At 39.2% G+C, this 15,760-nt stretch overlaps 1 protein-coding gene across 1 annotated transcript in view; it reads left to right on the forward strand.

Annotated features, from left to right (window-relative positions):
• The window catches only part of nrn1la (neuritin 1-like a), a 101,126-nt gene that overhangs the window by 24,547 nt on the left and 60,819 nt on the right, over nt 1-15,760 (forward strand). The gene's annotated exons all lie outside the window — the stretch shown is intronic.

The following is a 15,760-nucleotide window of genomic DNA, read 5'->3' on the forward strand; positions in this document are numbered from 1 at the left end:
AAACATGATATAGCATGTTCTGACTGAGCGATTTCTGAAAAAATTAAAACGTACAGCTCTGCTTTCACTTCCAACATAAATGAAGACAGAAAACTAAACAGCAGTGACTTTTTTAGGGTTACTGAAGTTGGACTAGCTGGTATATAATGAACAGTGTTGGGCAAGTTACTTTGAAAAAGTAATTAATTACAGTTACTAGTTACAGTTATGTTTTTATTTTCACATATTGTATTAACACAATTGATCTAAAATCAGACAAAAAACATAAAATCAGAATAGAAAAAGCAGGTTGAACATTATGAGCAGATTTATACTTCAATATCTGTGCTGACAATAACTGCAACACAGAGGATCATCACATTGTGTTTCAATGTGAAAAGGCAGTTTTCGTAGCCGTCTCATTAACTAAATCTGCTCTTTGTAGCTAAAGATGAGGTTTGCTGTCTGTGTAGTGTAGTCTGGAGTGTTATCTGTGCCATTTCAGTGCTCTCTGATAGGCCGTTATGTAATGAGTGTATTACTCCACACAACACTTTGCAATGCCGCATGGACACTTGCAAATAACGCACACATTGTAACTGTGCATAATTTCCACAGAAACTGTTATAATTATTTTTAGTCCATGACTACATTTGCATAAGCTTTGAGTGGAATCAGAAATGGCCACAGACGTTGGATTATAAACAAGGTAATTATCTCAGGGTATCTTAGCATGAAGGAATAAAAACAAAGTGAAGTTTCACCGCTCACAGAGAGCAACTCTGAGTCTGACTCTTGCCAAATGGGCTTCCCAGAGGTGACAGTCACAACAGGGCAGCCAGTTGTTCTAATTTTGTATTTCTAGAAATGTTTATTTTATGTTTTTCTTGTTCATGTTACCTTGAGGTGACGTTACAGTTAAACACCCACAGAGCTGACTCCGCCATCAGGCAGAAACTGCTAAAAGCAACAATAAGTTTCAGAAAAAAGTTTGCTTTAATGTCTAAGTACCTGCCAGCTGGGTCTAAGGCACAGGACAAGTACAAAGGTCAGGATGTCAGCGAGCCAAGATTTTTCATTACAAAACATGTTGTCTGTATTCCATGATGATATATACTTCTGCCAAGAAACAGCTGATGCTTTTATGTGATCTTTTGGAAGAAGACTTCCTCTAATGGCTCCCCTCTCTGGTCTCCTGCGGCACCGGTGCGTTTGTTTTATTGTCAGGCCCCATCCCGACATGCGGCAGGGCCGATGGGAGCGAGTCTGCTGAATAAAACACTGGCACCGACGTTAAAAGCTTCCTGCCAAAGTGATTAGATCCACCACCTCCTGAGGTGCAACAGTCACTGAGGTGTGCGCGCGTTTGTACGGCTTGAGACACATTCAGCTATTTAACGCCTGGGGGAACCCCGACCACTTTGCATCCACGCGCACAGATATTCTTCAACAACAGCATTTGCTCAGAGGTCTTTTTAATCACCCCGGTGTTCCTCTGAGGGGACTGAAACTGAGGCGTGAGTGTGTGCGCTGTCAACACTCACACAATGGTGAGCGAGACCGTTAGGGAAATCACCAAGAACAATCATGGCCACACATCGCTGCCTTCTTTATTTTATAGCAGAGACTGACAGATATTTACCACAGCAGAACAACTTTGTCTGTGTCTCATTTTCTGTAGCTTTCTGTCATTCTCTTTTTGCTTCCTTGTCTACTTCCTCTCTGAACTTTTCCTCCTTCTTTCCTGTCCATAGCTGCAACTCCGTAAGGTTTATAACTAACTTCCAAACAGAAAACTTACGTCTGAGTGGACTGGCTGCATTTTCCCTTCAATGTCAGTCATTTTTTCCTTTTCTTTTCTCAGTCTCAAGGTGTCCTCTTCTTCTTCTTAGCCACCACTATAACTCTACTCTAACTCTTTCTTTCTTTCTTTCTTTCTTTCTTTTTTCCTTTCTTTCTTTCTTTCTTTCTTTCTTTCTTTCTTTCTTTCTTTCTTTCTTTCTTTCTTTCTTTCTTTCTTTCTTTCTTTCTTTCTTTCTTTCTTTCTTTCTTTCTTTCTTTCTTTCCTCATCACCCTAGCTGTCCCCAGAGTCTTCTCCAACTTTCCTCCCATTTTTTTTGGTCCTCTCTTAAAATTCTTACCAGCTTTCCTCTTCTTCTCCTCGTTTCTCAGATAAGTGCATCAGTCACTCCCACTCAGAGGACTGCCGATGTTAGATCGTCTTGTGTGAGAGAGAGGTTGTACCCATCAGAGTCGGTCTCAGGAGGAATTCACTTTACACATGTGCTGCTGCAGTTCAGACTGAGCCTTATACATATTCATCAGTGTAACTCAGCATTTCCAGAAATATGGAAAGTCTGATGCATACTGTCTAAGTTTATTAAGCTGAGTTATGTGCCACTCTGCGTGATGAAATGATACAGAGGAGGCTTGGAGAACCCGCACAAACTAAATTTTTTACCCCAGGTTTGATTCAGTAAAAGTTATAATAACTTCAGGTTTTCAGTTTTCACTTACATAGTGAAATTATCATAAATTTACGTGTGTGTGTGTGTGTGTCTCTCTCTCTCTCTCCCTCCCTATATATATATATATATATATATATATATATATATATATATATAAATAAATTCCCCACTTGCCCCTGTGGGCGGTCAATCCTTCAAGCTCGAGTCCTCTACCAGAGGTCTGGGAGCTTGAGGGTCCTGCGCATCCTAGCTGTTCCCAGGACTGCGCTCTTCTGGACAGAGATCTCCGATGTTATTCCCGGGATCTGCTGGAGTCACTCGCCTAGCTTGGGAGTCACTGCACCTAGTGCTCCGATTACCACTGGGACCACCCTCCACATCTTCTCGAGCTCTTCTCTGAGCCCTTGGTATTTCTCGAGCTTCTCGTGTTCCTTCTTCCTGATGTTGCTGTCATCCGGAACCGCTACATCGATCACTACGGCCGTCTTCTCATGTTTGTCTACCACCACTATGTCCGGTTGGTTAGCCACCACCATTTTGGCTAACCATTAGACCAATCTCTGTTTTTTGTAATCTCCAAAAAAAAAATATCTCAAAAAAAAAAAAAAATCTAATAACACAAATAACAAAAGCAGAAATGACCAAAAGTACACATACATGCAAAAAAAAAAAAATCCTTAAGGTAGATGTGGGGTGAAGGTTCTTTTAATAGCAGCAGATTCAGTTGTGTAAATAGTCTCATAAATAATAAATGGGTCAAAGAATGTTTGGCACCCTACACTGAGCTAAATCTGTGATATTACTTTCACTGTTTGCATCACAGTTAGTACCAAAGTGCTAGTAATGTATTATAATTTTTATCATAACATTAAAACTAGGACAGGAGCAATTAAGCAGCATGTATCACCTCCTCAAAACATCTCAGTTTTCTAACTTGTGTACCCGTCAAACTATGAAACATCGTGCAGAGTCACATCCATAAATATTGACTCTGAAGTGGCCAAGAAGTGGAGACAATGGAGGGTTGAATGGATGGATGAACAATAAAAATATTGCATTAGCTGTCTGGGCATTCCATTTTTAAATATGTGTTTTTGGATGAAAACCCTTTGCAGGCAGCGATGGCCTGAAGTTTAATCCCCGAGTGCCCTTTGAGATGCTCCACCGGGCCTATTTTGCAGTTTGCTTCAGCAGCTGCTTTTTTTTGTATCTCTGCCGACGTACAGGTTTGTTTTCAGTAACTGAAAAGCATGCTCTGTTGGGCCGAGAGATGGCTGAGGCCATTGAAGAATATCTAATTTCTTTGCCTTGAGAAACTCTTGGTTTGCCGTTGCAGCATGGTTAGGGTCATTATCTATCTGCACCGTGAAGCTTTGTCCAATCAGTTTTGCAGCATTTCACTGAATCTGTGCTAATAGTCCCGTACAGATTAGGTTGATGCACTTTTGTACCACCCTGGAGAATTTCTCTGGTTTTTGTCCTTTTGTTGTTGGGCATGATGATGGAGCCAACAGAACCAACACAACAACTATTTTTGTTATCTTTTTGGAAATGAAGCCGATAGAAGCCGATTGAAGTAGAAGCCGATTCCAGTAAATTTACCTCAATAGAAAAGGTAACCAAACTGGATAAAAAGGGCTCATTTCTGTGAACAGATGTATTGAGACTAAATTAATAAACCCAACAGCGTAAACAAGCTATGAATAGTATGCTGATATTTATTTTAAAAAGGGAGCTAATAGTAGTAGCCATACAGTCTGTGGTGATAACATTAACATAACACACTTTCATCTGCTCTATTTTGCTTTTTGTCTCTTTGTAGATTTGATAATCATGCTTATAATGCTGTTGAAGTTAGTCACATTTTTAGTCTTGTTTTTGTTTATAAAAACTAGCAATGATCAAATTAGTAAACCATGACTAAAATATGAGCTAAACTTATAAACGTTGCAAAGAAAAACTGCAAATCAAACAAAAAAGAAGTACATATTACCACAGTGTGGATGCTGGATGTAAAAGTGGGGATGCATTTCTCTGCTTGTTGACATTCTGGAACAGATCTAATCAATCAAATTTTTCAAATTTCCTTCAATCATTTCAACACATTTTGAGAATTAATCTTTTCCACCAGTCAGCTTGCTAGCTGGTTATCTGCCAGGGTGGCTGATTGAGGCAGTCACTCTGCCAAAATCCACCAGTATCGGCTGGTGTTCATTTCACATTCTGTGTGATCTATCCAACTTTGTTAGCAGTGGTGCCCGCCTGTCTGGGCTTCAGCCCACCTTAATCACACTCTCGATGTTTGTTTGTCAGTAGGCAATATGTCTTTGCAGTCAGTCAGTGTAATTGGCTATGCACCAGCAGCTTAAAACCAAAACAGAGCCTTATTACGCAGCTATTCCCCAGCAAATCCTACACCAAATTGGGATTTCATCCGGTGACAGTTAGTAGGATATACAGTGCACAGTGTTGACTAAATAAGAGTTAACACATGTAGGAGTAAACAAAACTAGTGGGAAAAAACGTTCATCAATTAATAAAGACGAAGTAGAGTGAGAATTTTTGCAAGAGCAAGATCAAGGAGGGAAACATTCAGCTGTGGTGCTTCTGCTATACACGAGTTTTTACTCTCACCTCTTGCTCAAACCCTTTACACTCTCTTATTGATTCAAATGCCACAGACATATACTGTATCACCTGGTGGAGACACTATAGTCGCTGAAGGCTTCTGCACTGTGCTGCAGTCATTTCCCATCAGTGGCCTCCTAACAGCGTCTTGTTCTTTTGGAACAGAGGGGATGGACAAGACCTCAGTGCGGCAGATTTGCCTGGTGAACTGAGAGAAGCTCGGTGTAAAAGTGGAGTTGGGATGATGTTGCAGTACTAATGCAGCACAGTTCAGTGTTAATGGCTCAGAGACCAGGAGATCTGCATTTGTAAATACAGCATTTTTAACTTTTCTGTACAAAAGGGACCCGAAACCCCTGCCTGTGACGTCACCAAGAGACACTTGGAGAAGCTGCTGCATTTAAAATTAATGAGCTTGTGGATTCAGTCTTAATATGGAGGGATATGCATATAATAATGGATAATCTTTATTTATGGAGGGCATTTTTTAAATGAGATTACATGAGGTTGCACAAGTAAAAACAATAAATAAATAACCAAGTGGTGCAATAAAGAAAGAATCCATTCACACAAATTACAAGACAAAAATTTACTCAGCCCATCTCTCACTGCTGCACTCTTGTGTTGCAAGTTCCCGAGTGGTGGGGCGAGCAACCCGATACAAATGTTCTGTTTGGCAGAAGCAGTGATGAAAGAAAAGTGTTGATGTTACAGGGCTCTCTCTACAGAATGCATTAAATAAAAAACTCGTATATTATAGTCATGGCAAAAAGAAAAACCCTCTTTGACTTCTAAGGTTTTACACATCAGGAGGTAATAAACTAAACAAATTAGGGACATACAGCCTCAGATGAACTTGTAGCTCGTGACATACTGCGCTGAATCATCACTTATTTAAGAAAAGCTAAGCCAAAACGCAGAAGCACTGTGTGAAAAATAAGTACACCCTTACTGCTAAAAGCAGAAGAAGAGTACTCAGCTGTGTGCTAACACGGCAAGAAAGAAAGGAAGACATCAGCAATGATATTAAAGAAGCTAGTTTTGCTGCCAAGAGGGAGGGGTTATGAAGCATTTGAAGAGTTTGAAGAGCATCAGTCTACAATAAGACAGATTGTTCCCAAGTGGAAACATTCAAGACGGTTACCGATCTTCTCAGGAGTTGACACCCCAGCAAATTCACCCCAAGGTCAGATGATGCAGCGCCAAAACATCCCAAGAGCTACAACTCCTCCTCAGTTAGCATGTTAAAGTTCATGACAGTGCAATTAGGTTAGATGCCTTAGGTTTGCAAAGTTACATCTGAACAAACAACACGATGAACAAACCATTCTTTGTATTCTGTGTTTCATTGGGTTTCATTGTGTCTGTTTGGAGACTAAATGTCAAGTCAAAGCAAGTCATTGTTATTCATATAACACATTAAAAATAACAGCAGCTGACAAAAAGCATTTTCCAGACACTTTGACCTTCCGGGTCTCTAAATAAAACCTATAAAACTCATTTAAAAAGCAAAAATCCTACATAAATATGATCAGGAATTACAAAAATGCTGCAAATGTAATACATTAATAAATAGTTTAAATTAATATTTAAATTATAGAAGGAGTCTAATAAAATAAATATATATTCATGAAGGAATGAATGAATAAATAAAATCTAACAAACTAACAACTGTTGGAATGAAAGAGCAGTAAGAAAACATTCACAGTGAATATGATAAAAAAAAAAAAAAAACCCACATGTACTCAGCCTATACTAAAAGCAATAATAGAGGTAGAGTAGGTCATTAAAATTGGTTTAAAGGTGTCTGTCATTGGAAAGCACAGCAAAGCCATGGTGGAGACAGTAGTTGTTGGATGACCTCAGCAATAAAACGTGGTGTTAATAGTTCAGTGATATAGTGTGAGGCTTTGAAAACAAATTATTTTCATTGGTAGCTCATTGCAATTAAGCTAAAGCAGGACTCATGTGCTGCATTTCTTTGTATAAGTTAGAGGTTTAAGGGCCACATTTTGAACAATTGAGAGAGTGGAATCTTACATACAGGGATTTAAAGTAGTCCAGCCCAGAGGTAATGAAGGCGTGGATGACTGTGTCTAAATCCTTTAGAGACAAAACCTACTTTAATTTAGGTTCCCACTTGGTAGAAGCTGCACTGGAGCAAGATTTTTAACTACAGTTCAAACATAAGTGGACAGAGAGAGGACCACGCCCTTTAGTTAGGATATTTGTGGTGTCAAATATCAGAATAAATCCATATGTGAAAGGTTAAAAATCTGTCTTTATTATATAAAGGTTTTTAGGATTGGACTTCTTTTCTAAATGGACTGAATCTTATATATTGCTTTTCTATTCTCCCGGAGTACTCAAAGCACTCTATACAACATGCCACATTCACTTTCTTCTAAGCTTTTAGTGCTTCCTAGCTAACGTTCATATACGGATGCATTGGAAAGCAACTTGGGGTTAGTGTCTTGTTGACTGGAAAAGCCAGGTATCAAACAATGAACCTTCCAATCATAAATGTATGTTAATTTGTTTGAAAGTGAATGTTAAGGAGGGGGGTGCAACACAGCTTTGTTTTAAGGGACCTCCAAACAGACAAATAGATAAAGACTGGAAGAAAAACAAAGAATAGGGCATAAAACATGTGTAATCAATTCCACTCATTCTCAATCGTGAGGGAAACAGTCATGGTCACAGAAAAGTCTGTATGAACGTTTAGTTTGCAAAAAACTGATGAATCTCGTCAGTCATGCCTGCCATATGACCAAATTGTTACAGCACGCCATTCCTTTGAGAAACATACTTTGAATAACCAACACGCTTTAACTGTAGAGCCAACTAACTATTTGTTAAACTACTCCAGTGTCTCAGAACTTGCTTAGCACTATATATATCAACAGAATCTGGGAAGGAATCAAGTTCTCATGCTAATTCTGTATTTTTTAGGATAAAAGTTCTGTTTCTCCTTCAAGTTGTTGTTTCAAGTCTTCTTCACATGCCCTAAGTTAGTATTTTACAAAGTACCATTTATAAATCATATGCCCCACAACTAACTGAGACCTAAGCCTGGAGCACATGTATGGTCCATGTAATATATCACAAATACAGTACATGAGAAAAGGTCGGTGCATGAATGTGGCTAGACATCATTCATTAGCTGGTTACGAAGCAGCTGATGAATGAGCCGCTGATAAAGAATGAATGAAGCAATGTCTGTTTCTAAACTCGTCTGCAGTGTCGTCTGGTTGTTGCTCAGTATAGAAGTAATTTCCCCACAGTTTTTTCCCAGTAAATATATATTTTTTGTCTTTTCCGTCACAGTACATAAGATTTGACTGATCAAAACCACGTCTGACATTGATGCATTTCTGAACATTTCTTTTTCGTCCTTATGTGAAAGGCTTTAAGTATAAAGTTAAGACAACAGTTGGAACAATTAGTAAACCCCTCCAATGAGCCTCAGTGGACTCCATCATTTCTCTGCTGTGCTCCTGCCTGCTGTAATTTACACAGTGTACTACAGTTTGTCTGCGTGACTGATTTCCTCCGCAACTACAAGCCACCTACAGCATCGTTCTTTAATGAGAGCCAGTTGGATAAAGGCAGCTCCTGTGCAAGCCTTCACGATGAAAGTAGAAATAAATGCGATAATTGATTGGGAAGGACGACTATATCAAAGCAAATAACGTGTTTCACACATCGAAGTGCAGAGAGATGAGCTCTTGTGTTTAGCAGGTAGGTGGTTACTTTGGCCAGTCTCCTGTGATGGCTGTGAATAACATTTATTTTACACACAACAAGTGTTAAACTGTAGCCACGAGTCAATTCATCACCAGTGGAGAACAGGAGAGAGCGCCTAAAAACAGACGAGGACAAACCACATTAAAGACATCAGCCATCTGTTCTGGAAATTATTGACCTACTCCAACAAGATCAATCAAATGAGCTAAATCTGCCAATTTGTAAGAAAGAGTCTAGTAAAGAAGCAAGGAGTTCTCATTACATCCACACAGTGGGCAGCAGTGATCACCCCACTGTGTGTTGGAAGAGTCGGATCCACTTGTTAGCTAAATTATACAATTAGCACTGATCTCTGGAGGAATTCATGAGGAATGTGAGGAAAGTGGAATTTACTAAAAAATGTTATTTTTTCTCCCCAGTGATCATAGTTTGTGAATGCTAGGGTGCCACACAGGTGAAGGCTTCATTAGCTGTGTGGTTGTAGCAGGTCTGAGAGTGCACCTGGTGTGGAGCTGAATTGATTTTCTCAGGCCATGTTGCCGCGGAGCACAGCGGAAAAGCTACAACAGCATACAAAGTAGAAGTGGATGTTCTGCTGACTCGGCACACGGAGTGTAACCATAGCATGTTGTAACCATAGCAACATTTATTACAGACCAAAGGTCTGGTTTTAAGGTTTTTGACATTTTGTTTTTGTACTATTTTCCTGCTTTAACTTAAGCCTCTTTCTTGTCTGATTTTTGTGCCAAATGCATTAAATCATTGGGCTACTGTTACGTTTAATGACTGTATTAAGCTGTTCGGCTAAAATCACCTGATTCAGCAGTTCCTGTTTGCGCTGGTAGTAGAATAGGTTGTCTCAGTAGCTCATTAGCATGTGTAAAGGATAACGGTCCCATGAGGAGAATGAGGAGCAACGGCCATATATCACTGCAGGGTGGGTGTAGCCTGTACGCTCCGACTGTTCTCAGGATAAACTCCAGCTGTGACCTCAGATGTGCAGCGGTTCGATGAATATTCATTCACTTACAGTCGAAAACCTAAAGGGGCTCGAGTCGCTTCCAATTTTTTGCTTTGGCAGAGGTGGACGAAGAGTGAGAAAACATTCGCTTGGCGAGTTATGAGGAGAGGAGGATTGATCTGAAGCATAAAAGGCAGGTTTTTCCGGTATTGATATTTGTTCTTTATGAGCACCTGCTCTGCAACAGGACAAGAGAGAGCTGCAAAATACAGCTACAAGCTCCAATTTTACCAATTTATATCAAACAGGAGAACACCCACATGCTCAGACCTCCCTCCGATTAAAGCCAATTTAATCAGTGATCACAAGCCATATCAGACTTAAAAGCCCAGCGTAAAGCTTGAGGACTCATTTCATTTCATCTCTGCTTTAGAGGGAAAGTTGTTCTAGTCCACCTAGTTGGTATTACACATCTCATTCCTTGCCAACCTTCTAATGCACCAAAAGTATTAGGATCAGAGCTGAGACTCGCTGTGAGTGCAGTAACGTCTTGAGAGTTGTGCCGATACTATAAACACGGCATCGAGCCAACTGTGAGAATATTATTCTTTCTGCTGTTTGCAGCACTAATAATGTTTTTAATGAAGAGAAGAAAACAGGATAACAGGATTTTTACCTATCGATTTTATGCAGTGTTTGATCCAGAATTATCTGGGAGAAGGTCACATCAGCTGGTCATACTTTTGTAGATTTAATAAAAGAGGTTATGCTAGACACTTAATCAATTACACTAAATACATTAGAATTTTAATATATTATTAAATCATATGGATAAAAAAGTAAGAAGGTATCAGGAAAACTGTGCATAGAGCACAATGTAGTGTGTTTTCTTTATTACAAACAGAAATGGCATTATATTGAGAGCTATGGTGGACATTTCTCTTCTTGTGTCTCTGTCATTAGAATAATTACTTCCCAAGAATATTTTTTTTATTTCATTTCCTCCAATGGATAACGCAGCCTTTTGCAATTTTTGTTTTGCAGAAACATCGTTTTCCTTCCCAGCTGAGCCTGTAGAGAGCATGTGTAACTGAGGCAGTACAGTAGAAATACGTTCACAGCTTTTACATGTTCTTCCTTCAGAAATGGTTAGTGCACCACATGAACATAACAAGGTGGCAACTCAGACTGGCCATTATGCCAGTAATGATGCTCAAACTAACTGTGTTCCTGTGAGCCCAGATTATCCAATCATGGTATGTATGAGATATCTGAGTCTCTCAAGCCTCCTCTTTGAAAACTGAGCTTTTCAATTCCAGACTAACAGACGATCTACAAATGTTCAATTGCAGTCAGCACTCAGCACAATAAACCCAGTATTGCTGTCTAACAACAGTCGCCTCAAGGTACTTTATATGGTAATCTAAAGACCTCACAATACAGAGAAAACTCCACCAATCAGAGAGTCTGTTATTAAAAAATGTTTTTGGGATGCTTTGCCCCAGTGCAAGGTTATAAAGAGCCTTTTCCAGTGAAAGCTGTTCTTCAGTATACACTGATTTAATATAATATTGACTGTGACAGAGAGCGTAGTTTGGAAATTCACTTGCATTAACCCCCCCCCCCCCCCACAAAACTAAAAACTTACCACCATGAGTTAAACTGTGATTATATTTCTTGTATTATAAATATATATATAAGGTTGTGATTATTCAGCAATGCTGCCTATTTCTGAATGTATTTATAAATATAAATGAGAATTGCAAATCGGTCAGTAAAAAGGGTCACTAGTGCTCATTTCCACATTGACCAAAAAACTTTAACTTTGCTTTATCATTCTTTTATTGAGTCTATTTTATCCTTTTGTTTGGTGGCATGGTTCGGTCAGACCTCTGTCACAGAGTAAAAACCCACTGAATGAGACAGTGAGATGATCCAGTCATCTGAAAGGTGAGTCACAGCCCTGTTTAGCCTCCCTGCACTCTAAACCGGTACAACGGATGGCTTTATCAATTTTAAGTAATGGTTCCCATCCTTGACGGGGTGAATTTCAGTTTCTTTCCTAGGGGACAGCGGTTTCTAGTTTCAAGATGCAGGACAAAACGTTATAAAAACAGCTTTGTCGCTGTTGCTGCCACTGAACTCAGTAAGAAGTCTTTTGATCTGATTCATTTTGTTTAATTACAAAATATGTGTCTGTCAGTGTGTGTGTTTTGTGAAGGGTATCATTCTTCTGTAAAGCAAATTTACCTACGGGTATAAATAAAGTAACCTTAACCTTAAACATAGTACAAACCCTCCCAAATGATCTTGCTGGTAGCTTAGAAATATCAAGAAATGCAGACGGTGTGTGTGTTAAGATTTAAATGAACTAATTGTTAAATGAACAAATGAAAACTAATTGTTTTGTTTGCGTAACTCGTGGAAGTGTGTGAATAAGGCTAATATAGTTGTAATTAAGCTATAAATTATGTGTGTGTTCCCCTTTGTTGCACATAGAAAGGAATAGTGAATCGTGATATCAAAGACATCATGAAGGTGTTAGGGAACGGCTGTGTGCAGACAGGAATAGGACCCAAAGTGCAGACTCCAGAGACAAAACTTAAACTCAAAACCGCTTTAATCTTAAACTCAAATATAACATAACTGAAAATATCCAAATAAACTTACACCGGAGGACTGAAAAAAAACACACAGCTATATAAACGGTAGATCGCGACAATGACAAACTGAAACACAGGGCTTAAATACATAGAGGGAGCAATCAGGGAATGGACAACAGGAGGGAAACACAGCTGGGGCAAATCAGAACTGACGAGACAAGGAAGCGTAAACTGAACACACTGAGATAAGACAGAGACCTTCAAAGTAAAACAGGAAACACAAAACACAGACTGAACAAAAGACACAGACTCACATGCAGGCACTACAACAGAGGGAACAGAGACGTGGGACCAGGGCAGACACAGACTGGACACGGGGATACAGCAGACAGGGGAGACAGCAACCAAGGATTACACAGAGACAAACCATAAGACCTGACTCACAAAAACCCAAAGACTAAAAATTATAAATAATATAATAAACTCAAAAGCCCTGGGTCAACGACCCAGGCATCCTAACAGAAGGTTCCTTTCAGAGTTCATTTTATGCCAGTTAGCTCTTCGGCAGCAGAGCGAGCGCAGAACATTTGAGCGTTTTAATTAATAAACACATGATAGGTAAAAAATAACATTTATAATTTGTTTTCTCCAAAAGTTGATTCTGTTCATCTGGACGAAGCGTTTTGTGGGAGAAACATTTCGTCACTCATCAAAGTGACTTCTTCAGTCTCAGCTGACTGCAGGTTTCCCCAATCTTAAAAACAGTACATTTGCATAATGACTGAAACCAGCCCACTGAAGGAACAATGGACTGGGAGGTCAGTTCCTTAATCTTAATTATGCAAATTCTCATGACCATTGATCAACAACCACTGATCAAAGACCACTGATCAATGGCCATGAGTATCATTCACAGAGAGTTGGGGAATGGCTGCAATCACAGCATGTAAGATGGCGAAAGATGTACGCAGCCTTCTTAGACTGTGAGATTTGGGGGTAATGGGGGACATCTAAAAGCTGACGTGTACCGTAAACCTACACATACGGATCAGTATTTAAGGTTTGACTTTCATTATCCACTGAAGCACAAACTGGGTGTCATCAGGACGCTACAACACAGAGCAAACACCATCCCCACTGACACAGCGGCCAGGAAGGCAGAAGAACAGCACATCAAGAAGGCCCTGAGTAAATGTGGTTATCCCCCTCCCCAAAACCCTAAACTTAGCAAACTGAGCAAGCACAGAGCATGCTGCCGTGGGAATATGAAATTCACAGAGAAATCCCCGGAATCTCGGACACTGACATGTCCGCTGAAGCACACCTGCACCAGGGCAAACTTCCACCCGCCCCACTCCTGCTAAACAGGTGAAAATAGATTTAAAAGCGACCGGACTTTAAGTCGCTGAATCTTTGATTTCATTTATTTTCTGCTGTGTTTTACTTGCATCTATTTGAAAGAGTAAGTATAAACGCAAAAAGTATTTTATTTTGTATGCTGGAAAATGCAAAAATAGGTTCAAATGTTCAACAATTTCCTCAAGTCAAAGACTGTTGCATATAGTTTCATTTTTGCTTGTTGCAATGTGCATACAGTTAAAAGATTAAAATTAATAAAAACAAATATTTAAAAGAGACTTTTTTATTTGATTACATTTTATATGGTGGATCATGCATAATTTTATTACCTATTCAGGTTGTGGATCATGTTTTTTTAAAGTAACTAAGTAACTAATTACTTTCAAAAATAAGTAATCAGTAAAGTAATGGGATTACTTTTGTGGAGAAGTAATCAGTAATTAATTACTAATTACTTTTTTCAAGTAACTTGACCAACATTGTTTTTGTCTCTGCCTCTGTGTTTATTTTTGTCATAAGTTACCGGTAAATAAAGCACTTTCACGTTTTGTCTCCTGCGTCCTTCCCTCTGGGTCTAAAACCTTCCTTCAGCACAGTGGGACGTGACAGATATTTCCAAAGTAAAACGCGCAAGTTTTACTTTGGAGAAGTTGTGCTGCATCAGTGATCCCAAATCACTTTAACAGATATGTTTGTGTCACCTCTGAATAATGGCGTAATAGGTTGGACGTTCTTTTTGCTTTCTTAACTGTCTTAATTATTTGTGTCATAGATTCAGCAAGATGCTGGAGATATTCCTCTGTGGTTTTGGTGTGTACTGACATCATAGCTTCACATAGTTATTGCAGATTTGTGCCATACTCCTTCCATTTCTGAATGACCGCTTGAACAGTGCTCCGTGGGATGTTCAAGGCTTGGGAAATCTTTTTGTAGCCTAAGCCTGCTTTAAATTTCTCAATAACTTTATCCCTGACCTGTCTGGTGTGTTCTTTGGACTTCATGGTGTTGTTGCTCCCAGTATTCTCTTAGACAACCTCTGAGGCCGTCACAGAGGACATTAGATTACACACAGGTGTTCTCGATTTAGTCATTAGCACTCATCAGGCAATGTCTATAGGCAACTGACTGCACTCAGACCAAAGGGGGCTGAATAATTATGCACACCCCACTTTGCAGTTATTTATTTGTAAAAAATGTTTGGAATCATGTATGATTTTCGTTCCACTTCTCACGTGTACACCACTTTGTTTTGGTCTTTCATGTGGAATTCCAATAAAATTGATTCATGTTTGTGGCTGTAATGTGACAAAATGTGGAAAAGTTCAAGGGGGCCGAATACTTTTGCAAGCCACTGTTTAAGTTATATCTGCTCCTCTTTCTTTTTTACTACTTTATTAAGTAGTATTTCTTATTTATTTCTTATATATATTTCTTATATATTTGCACACTTATTTCTGATGTGCAAATATAAAGACAGTGTCCATAAATTAGGCAGATAAACCTAACATTGCATTTTAAAAATGGCAAATGAATCTAATAAAATAAAAAAGTAAACTTAACAGCCAAATTACAGGGTGCTGAGCTGCACTCAACAGATCTCCCAATTCATTTGTTTACTTATTTAATTAAAGTGACTCCTCTGGGAGTGTTAAACTGTTATATGTGTTAGTGTGAGAGCCACAAATATTTGGGTTAATTAAATCTGTGGGAATACACATTTTATGGTCTTATCTCCAAAATAACTGTACAACCTTTAAGTCAAGTATCACTTCCTGAAAGTCATCGCTGATTCTGAAAAGGCAGCAAAGCTCTTTTTTCACACAGTTACACACATCCTTGCCTCGAGCTGCCTAATAAAACGGGTATTGGACACCAGGCAGCCCCAGTGGAGCACTTATGGGTTAAGCCTTGCTCAGAGGCATCTCACAGGTGGAACTGAAGGACAGGAACGGACAGTTCAAACTGGTGACCTTTCAGTCACTTTCCTGTAAGTAAGGAAATTGATTTATAGGCC

The sequence above is a fragment of the Neolamprologus multifasciatus genome, chromosome 7 (assembly GCF_963576455.1).
Source record: "Neolamprologus multifasciatus chromosome 7, fNeoMul1.2, whole genome shotgun sequence".
In the NCBI taxonomy this organism is placed as follows: Eukaryota; Metazoa; Chordata; class Actinopteri; order Cichliformes; family Cichlidae; genus Neolamprologus; species Neolamprologus multifasciatus.